This window comes from Tinamus guttatus, unplaced genomic scaffold (genome assembly GCF_059628265.1).
Source record: "Tinamus guttatus ecotype Peru unplaced genomic scaffold, ASM5962826v1 Tinamus_guttatus_pri_ptg000083l, whole genome shotgun sequence".
NCBI lineage: Eukaryota > Metazoa > Chordata > Aves > Tinamiformes > Tinamidae > Tinamus > Tinamus guttatus.
Window position 1 is genome coordinate 1,326,216 of NW_028288617.1, and position 9,437 is coordinate 1,335,652.

General features: G+C 42.9%; 1 non-coding gene across 1 annotated transcript; it reads left to right on the forward strand.

Annotated features, from left to right (window-relative positions):
- The first annotated feature begins 1,627 nt into the window (after nucleotides 1–1,627).
- LOC148595595 (U5 spliceosomal RNA) lies at nucleotides 1,628–1,738 on the forward strand. The gene has a single exon (XR_015913119.1). It is a non-coding gene; the product is annotated as a U5 spliceosomal RNA (small nuclear RNA).
- Nucleotides 1,739–9,437: the final 7,699 nt, after the last annotated feature.

Below are 9,437 nucleotides of genomic sequence, written 5' to 3' on the forward strand. Positions count from 1 at the left end.
CACATTTCTAGGGAAGCACTCTGTCCGCAAAAACTTCTGGCATTGGAGCAGAAGGTAACAAGAGGTCACAGACTGAGCCATGCAGGATGCCCAAGCAGCTGAGTGATGACCAATCTTATGTAGCTGTGACATTGCTGGTATCAGTAGGATGGTGCTTGACAATACAAAGTACATTGGAGATGAACGAGGAGAGAAACTACAACAAGCCAGTGTCTCCATAGTTGAGGTGACATGGAAAGACCTGCCTGTGTTAGCTGTCACAAAATGATTAGGAGCCACTAGCATGACAATACAAAAGCAGTGGGACCTTCAGCTATGTCAGTCAATATTTCAGTAGTCTTGTATACAGTCTTGTTCTTGGCATCCATGTGGAAGAAATATGAATTTTATATGATGTATAGTGATTATAAACTATGAGATATGAAGAATGGAAAATCTGTTTTAGAAAGCATGTGAGGAATTTTGCTTCAGCTGAACAAGCCAAAAGCTGAGCGGGAACCTGCTTGTTTCTTATTAAACGTCAGGCAACTCAAAAACAGAGAGAGAAAGAAGAGCTCTTTAAGACTGGAAAATAACGAGAACAAATTGATATGAACTGGCCCTCAGTATTGGAGGTGAGCATAAGAGTCACTACATAAGCTGTGAGAAGGAAGGCCGTCTTGGAAAGCAGTCAAGCACCAGCAGAAAAATGCTTAGCTGATCTTAAGGTAGGTGGTCTCTTCCACAAACTGAGAAGGCTCTGGTGCTGTCTGTAGTGGCAGAAACATAGGCATGGATGAGATTGTTCTGTATTCTTTAGTCATTGCTGAAAAAAGTTATTCCTGTCTGGCATAACACAAAAAACTTAAATTCTACCTCAGAAGCCAGACAAATTCAGAGCAATGGATTCAGATACTGCCCAGGATCAGATAAATATCTAATGCTATATAAACAGAGATGTGAGTAGTACCAGAAGACGAAATCTCAAACTACTATTTTTGACTTCTTATAAAGTCATTCACTGTGAAAAAAAAAGAAAATCTATGTATTTGAAAAAAAAAAAAAAGTCCTCAGAAAGTTTGCATGGCTAGAGGTATCTTCCAGCTTGATATGATTGATACGGTAGGACTGCCATCTCCAATAAAAAATATGGAGAAAAAAAACACAAAAAACCCCAATTACCACAAGAGTAACTGGTGAAGGGGATGGGGAGGAATAAAATGCACCTATATAATGGTACCTACTGATCCATAGCCTTTATGTAGTCCAAAGTGTTTTTATTGCTTCCATTCTACACAGTAAATAAGAAGATTTGTTGCTTCAGTTTCTCAAAGCTAGTTTTTGACATAAACCAAATCTGAGCTACTTTTAGATATGAGCAGTCAATACAATACTCCAAGTACAATGACAGTGCTGGATTATAATCCTAATAAACTAACCCAAATAAACATAAGGAGAAACCCCAGCAGCGAAAAAAGTTACCCTCCACATTCTTGGATCAGTGATCGCACAGGGTGTAAGGCCTCTCTGAAAGAGACTATGTGACAGTAACACCCGTGGAGGAGAGCGGAACAAGGGGGTCTTCAGCGCCCACTCAACCAGGGAGTTAGATTCCAGAAGTCAGTTAGCAACTGAGATGCAGCGTACAGTAACTTGTCTTCAGATCATATAAAGCTTTTGTCATTTACTAAAGCTTTCTGTGGAGAAGAACATTAAAGTTTTAACTTTTTTTTTTTTTTTGGCTTGAAGACACAGCTGCTGAATAGATGTAGTGCAGTATTTTGTAAGATCTATCTAAGATACTTTCCTCCGCTCCTGCACACACAATAGCTGTCTGCTTCTGGAGGAAAATAGTCTCAGTTATATTATTAGCAACTTACAGTTGACTGTAAGGACAGGACATTATCCCTTTCTTTCTTCTTTTTTCCCCAAAAAAAGTTTCTGGACATGGCTGCTTGCAAACAACAGATGTCAAATTACTCACAACCTACCTAAAATTTTGATTGAACAATATAGATAAAAGGACAAAAATATGTTATTTTGCCACTTAGCAAGTTGTAACACTTTTCCAAGAAGTCTGTTAGGAGCTTATGTCACACAGAGAAACATTTGAACATTTTGCCAAAAGAAAGCATAGATTTTCTTTAACAAATTTGTTTGAAGAGTGACGTTCTTCAAGAAAAAAGTTCACCTGTCATGCTAAGTAACTAAAAAAAAAAAAAAAATCCACTAACATATAATGACTTTCACAGATACTCCTTCAGCCATTTTCAGATACACAGTGCAATGACAGTCCTGCTTCATGAGTTCCTTCCGAAGCACCAAGTGATAAGAAGTTTGGGTCGGCATATGGGTCATATTGGTCAGTCATAGAGGGAAGTCCTCTATGGCTTCCAGTAGCCACAAAATTCCTTAAAGGAAGTGCTCGGAATAGAAAACTTAATATAAAAGTCCAGATGTGAAACTCTTACCTCTTGGGGACAGAAATAACCAAAATGAATTTTGGCTTTATTGTTTGTTTGTTTGTTTTGTTTTGCTTTCAGAATGGTTCCAGTGTTTACTATGTCCTTTTCTTTCTTCAGATCCAATATCATTTCTTTGCTCTCTTTAACTATAACCCCATTCCATAATGATGTTTAAAAACTCTTCTTTCCTCTCCCTCACCTTGGAAAGGATAGAATGAGGACGATAGGACAAGAGATAGGACAAGACAGGTTGCAGAGCAATTAATCCCAGCTGCAGGCTTCCTGACTTACTCTGAATTAATATCTTGTTTGTTTAACCCAACACATCCCTGTTTGGCTCAGCAAACTCCAGACTACACTTTCTTCTGGAAGAAAAAACTTATCCGCTTTTGCAGTTAGACACTTTCCAAGGTGTGCGGAATACAAAGCAGCATGATCTCAAGGCAAAACAGGAGCATAATCCCCTGAGAAAGGTGCTCTGCTCCAAGAGAAAATGTGTTTCCTATAAAAACAGATCTGGAGTTTATAAATTCGGGGGCTTATGCAGTTCCTGAAAAGTTAACTGCTCCACTTGATAGCTTTGAGGGTGTTGGAAGAGCAGATTTCTACTTGCTGGCAACAGCCAAAATTGTTTGCAAACCTGACACTAAGCAAATATACCAGAGAACACCTTGAAAAACTTTGTCACCAACCGCTGTGGATTCCCCCTTCACTAGCTACTCTTTTACTGCAACGTTTGGGGCCCAGGATTTAACACTCTCAAAGTCGGAAAGCAAAAGTCTGGAGTGGCTTAATCTCGGAGTCAATAGCTTTATTCAGCCTCTCTCAAAAGGATACTCTGTAAACTCTTCAGGAGTTTACCTGTGCCTGCAGATTATAACAACTGTCCGGGCGTGTTGATTTTGAAGTATCTATTCACACAGGCAACCAAAAGGCTTGAGCTTTTCATACCTTTCTGCACTTGGTATAACTGTTCTCATCACGCCTATCCTCGGGCTGTACTGGAGATCACATCTTCTCCACTGCAGCGAAAAAAGCCTTGGTGCTGCTATTTTACAGAAAACTTAACCCCGCAGTGGGTGAGCCAGCGGGAAAGCCCTGATGGCTTTGCTGAGCCTGTTCAGCTCCATGAAACCATGATTGGGTCATGCTGGCTGCAGAGCGGTGCGGTCCTCTGTGCATTTGGGTCGCGAGGTAGCCACCAAAGGGCCACAGAGGGAGGACAGGAGGTGACCGGGGATGACCTGCAAGGCGTGGGGGCTGCTCCTGGCAGCACCATTGCCCCTATCAGGGAGAGGGGACACTGCCCAGCCCCAGGCGAGGGGACTGAGCAGCACAGGACGGCAGCATCCCGCGCTTCCCAGCGCAGCATCATCCCGGCACGGCATCATCCCGGCACCCCGCGCATCCCGGCGCACGGCATCATCCCGGCGCCCGGCGCATCCCGGCGCCCGGCGCATCCCGGCACCCCGCGCATCCCGGCGCAGCATCGTCCCGGCGCCCGGCGCATCCCGGCGCTCCGCGCATCCCGGCGCAGCATCGTCCCGGCGCCCGGCGCATCCCGGCGCGCCCCGCGCATCCCGGCGCAGCATCGTCCCGGCGCCCGGCGCATCCCGGCACCCCGCGCATCCCGGCGCATCCCGGCGCATCCCGGCTCACCTGCCCGCGGCGGCGGCGGCCAGCGCGGCGGCGAGCAGCCCCGCGGCGAGCAGCGCGCCCCACGGCGCCCGCGCCATGGCCCGTGCGCGCCCGCGCGCCCTGCCCGCCCCGCCGCGGCCGCGCGAGGCTCCGGGGCGGCGGCGGCGGCCGCGGCGGGGCCGGCGCCGGATAAGGCGGGCGCGGAGGGGCGGGCGGAGCCGCCCCCGTCCCGCGCATCTCCCGCGGCTCTGCCCGCCGCGGGGGGAGGGGGGAACGCGCGGGCTTAACCCTTCGGAGCTCCTGCCCACCGGCGCAGGGTGCGTGTAGCAAAGATTCTTGAGCTGAATGTTTTTATTTAAGCGGCTAGTGCTCGTTTCCTGCATTCCCCCCCTCTAGGTAGTCCTACAGATCTGGTGTTCCCGAGAAACCCCTTCTTACACCCTCCTAGGGTCGTGTTTGCACTGTGGGGTGACGGGTTTCTTACAGGATGGGTCTTTTCCCAATCCCAAGCGGTGGTTAATTGTTCTTTTTGACAGCAACTTGGCTTGTGGAGCATGTAGAGAGAGCAACCAGAATAAGCAGAGCCAGTGCAACTGTGCTCGTGTCTGAGGCAGGGGTATGTAGTCACGATTGTCTTGTCGAAGCAACCAGCTGGTGGATCTTGAGCCCATTTGCAGCTGGATACATCTGGAGCCAGACCAGGGAGTGTAAAGACCTGCTGGTACCGCAGCAGGCTTGATACAAAGTTACAGCCTCAGTGACCACAGCAATAATGTCAAAAAAAAAAAAAAAAAAAAAAAAAAAGACACGAAATAGGGAAAACCTTTACCAGTCTTGACTATTTGCATTTGAATCATACCATGCACTCACTCATATCATAGACCCCTTCCTTCTTGACAGGAGGGAAAGCTGGAGCAGGAGTGACTTCTCCAGGAGAACCCAGGAAGCCTGTGGCAAAAGCAGGAAGAGCAAACAGACCTTCTGGTATGGTCACTGGCTACGGGTCACCCCATTCAGCTTGGAGGGTGTTGACAAACCTTCCTCAGCATCCTCAGGCTGAGGTGGCTGACACAGTCACCACTGCTGTCCTTAGGGTCACCTGAAATACTGAAAATAGTTTTCAAGTTAACATACTGAATTTACTGAATACTGAAATACTGAATTTAGCAAGCCTTTGACCAGCCTGTTCTTCTGTGAGTCTTGACACAGGAAGCGAAGTATCCAGAAAAGTTGGAAGACAACTGTTTTTGTCAACCCAAACCAACGCACCCGCTCCTGGTGCTGGGTGTGTGCCAGGCTCCGATTTTTTCTTCAGACTCCTGTGATAACAAATGTTCTCCCAAATAGGTTTAAAACAGCTTAGATAACAAAGCACTTCTAAGTCAAACCTACCAAAAGACACAAAATTTATTTCCTGGATTCAAACTATTTGTAATTGAAAAAAAAAGGTGGAAATGCTGTTTATGTGCTGAGTAGGACAGCAAAGACTTATTCTTTGAGCCAAGTGCTATCCTCTCTACTGGGGCAAAAATCCAGTTTGCTGCTCTTCTGACACCTTTCTGAGAAGAAGCAGTAGCCTGAGCAGTCACCTACACCGTCAATGCCTTCGTTGTTGTGGTTTTCCTCTTGTATGGCAGGAACACTGTTTCTAATTCAGTCAAATCAGCACCGTGGAGAAAACATTTCAATAACTTAAGTCTATATTCAAGCCCACAAAGTTCTCATTATTCAAATTTATTCCAACAAATGACTATGAATACATCATCTGGTGCTGAAGTTGCCATTAAAATATTGAACAGTATTCAAGGCATGTGTTTTTGGTCACAAGAGAATTCTGCTCTGAATTTTAGTGTATGTAGCCTGTTATAATTACTTCCTGAAAACCTTTCTTTTTTGTAAGAGTAACTGGTGAAAAGCTAATAAAATAATTATCTGGAATGCTGTCCATCATTTAGAACAATAATTAGAGGAACAAGCACAATGGATCTCATAGACAATATTTATACTTACTGAGATATTAATATTTACATTCTTTAGTCTTCTTAGCCTGGATTCTGAGCTTTTGTGAGGTCTATTGTCACTCAGCATTTTGCTGAATGATTCCCAAAGGTGGGAAATTCACTAGTTTCATGTCATAATCCACTCCTGAAAAGATGGGAACGAGTGAAACAGGACACAGATATGTCCGGATGCTTAAGCAAGCTGACTTACCACTAGAAGATGCAGATTTATTGGAGGACAAGGGGAATTTCAGCCTCACACCTTGACACCCCTTTCTTATTCACACTGGCAGCCGTGGAACATCCTCCCCTGTCCAAAAGTGAAGTCCTACAGCTTGCTCCTACCTGCCAAAGACCCCAGCTGCTGCTGGCCCCGGAGCAGCGCGTCCTCCTGCTCACACGGAAGGTCTAGAGCCTGTTTCCTTCCTTGCTGTAGATGCTGCCTTGCACTGGAAGGCAACTGGCCCTTGCCCGCTGCAGACTTCTACTCAGCTGACAAAGTATCATTTGTTCCCGTCCACAGTGTGAAATCCTTACAGAAGATAAAAGGAAAAACTCATGAGTTCCTTGTGTATGACCTCCATCTTCTCTCTCACCTTTTCTGTTCAAATGAATTAGCAAAGTTCAGGCTCACACACATAGTAGACTTTTTGCGGGGGGAGTAGGCAGAGATTGCATAGGAGGAATGTGAAATCTGGAATGCTTTTATAAAAAGCTTTTCAGTACTAGTGGAAATAGTGACACAGTAGATCAAGACACAGAGGAATTGAGATTCTTTCCCATTCCTTTCTAGTGGTGGTGTGGTGAGATAGAAATTTTTTAGTAAAAAAGAATTGAGAAAACAGGGTATGTGCTATAGATAATCCCTGGAAATGTCTGTGGGTGTCAGGACATTTTGCTCTTTTCCTGGGATGCAACACTAACCCACCAGAGCAGAGCACTTGTTAAGTGCTCATCCAAGGTGGAACACATTTTAATTTAATTATGATTTTCCACTTCACTCCTCCCTGCCAGTCCTTTACTGACCTTCTCTACTGCTAACCTTCACATGCTTTTAACCTCTGTTGTGTAGAAGCAGAGAATAAATGTGGTGAGTCGATGAATAGACTCTACCCAGCCTTTCCATTTTTTTTAAGTTACAAACAAAACACACAGGCTCAATGTGACTTCCTAAAGGCACAGATTTGTTCTGCAGTTTCTTTCCTTTGAGTATGAAAAGTATCTGAAAGAGAAAATCTCTGTGACTGTTTTGTATATAACATAATCCTTACTTGACAAACATTTTGCTTCTTTTCACTCATTAGCTTTTCATCCAGTTACTGATGAATGTCGTTGCAGCCATAAGCACAATTAATGCTTAGATAGAAGGTCTTTGTTTTACTTTTTAAAAAGTCACCATTAATTCCCATCTTGGGGACAAGTTGGGGTCTCCACACTGTGCTGAAGTACATGACGTATGGGTGTGACTCTGACTGAGCCATTCCTTGTTATTCCTGTTAATCTGAGTCAGTAAAGTTAATCCGAGTCAGTAAAGTTAATCCTCAAAGGGATGGAAAGCTGGGATGGAAGGTGGTTTACCGAGTTATGAAAGATTTGAGTAGTTCTTTTGTGAGCTAGGACTGTTTCCTCTCTTATCCAGACTTCAGGTATCCTTCCCAGCAGAAAAGAAAGCATTTAGACCTGCAATTGCATCTTGAAATGAGACCTTTAATTCTGAAGAATGCTTGCAAGCCAGTGTGGAGAACCTAACACCAAGTCTCCAATACGTAACGCTCCCCATCTGAGCTCCCATTTCCCACCTGGCCCATTTTAACTGATTCCTATGCAATCCATCTATACATCAGGGACTGCTATTTCCAACAACTTTGTGAGCAAATGTAATAAGAGATCACTCTGTATTTTTCTCCCTGAGGATTTTTACAAGTATAAATTCCTGTCTTTTGACGTATTTTTCTTTAGTTTCAGGTCTCTTGCCAAAAGATTTGGACTTTTTTTCTCATCCTATTTCTCCATATACTGAAGCACAAGTCTTTCACTGCTTAGTTGTATTAGCCATATCAAAAATAATTCAATCACTCTTGATTCTCTTATGTATAACTCTTTCCATATGGCAGACTAATAATGTGGTACCTCTGTTTTAGCAGCTTCTTTTTTTTTCCTGAAAGAAAAAACAGAAAAATTAAAGTTTGTTCAGTAATAGTATATTTAGAAAAAAGAAAATCTCATGTAATGTACACCTTTACTTGTGAAATTAGTAAGTGTTACATGTTAATTCATTGCCCTGTAATTCGATTCATTGCAGCTTTAAACTTTAACAATTTATCCATTTTCTATGAAGCATCAAAATGTAACAGTTCAGCATGTGGCAAAAGAATGAAAGAAAACAGTTGAAATATAGAAAGAATTTGGCTTAGATGTTTACATTAGGCTCTAACTGGAGTGAAAAATAGCAGCTCGATTGTAGCATTAAGAGTGAAAATATTGCTACAGTAGCATTTTTTTCTGCTTTTTTTGCTTACTGAAGTTTCTATTTGTTTTGTCAAGTAGTTTCAAATCAAATTATTTTAGGGTATTTATGCAGCAGAATAAATAGAGGAATAGAGGCAAAGCATTTCTTGTTCCCATGAATCACTGTCTTAACTTCAACAGACTACTCTGAATCATGAAAAAAGACATGAATGGAATTTCTGAACTAGCTTAGAAATGTAATTAGAATTAATTGTGATTCATTTTTATTTTACCTCTTTGAGTCTTAGGGATCATTCATATAGTGTAGCTTCTGGCAATCTTGGGAATTAAAATTAATACATGAAAGCTGAGATTCTTGCAGTCATTTAACCAGGATCAGAGGCTTGAAGAAAACTATCAAATATCCAAAGATTTATGAGACATGGTAATACTGCTTCACAGACTATGCAGAAAAAGTAGATGGACTACATTGATAAAGATAGGACACAAGTTTTAACAAATCTCTAATAAAATTTGCTCAGACCTTGTTTCCTGGTTGAACGTATTCAAAAGTAAAACTTCCCTGTTTTTATTTCCTGTGTTTGTCTTATTCTGACATTTGACAACATTTTTCAGACTGGTACACTGGTTTTACTCAACCCTATAGTGCATGGCTACACCTGACCCCATTACAGTTGCTAGAAGGGGATGCTCATTTCTTCAGTCACTGTGTTGTACTTGGCTTCCAGAATAACTGAACCAATTGTTACAATTTACCCTTGCCAAATAGTGTCAATCATAAAAGAACGTAATACTTAGGAGGAGACTTTTTCTATTATATTTAAATTGCAAAAAATCATGCATTCATGGTGGTGATTGACCTAACACAGCTTTAACAAGATCCTAT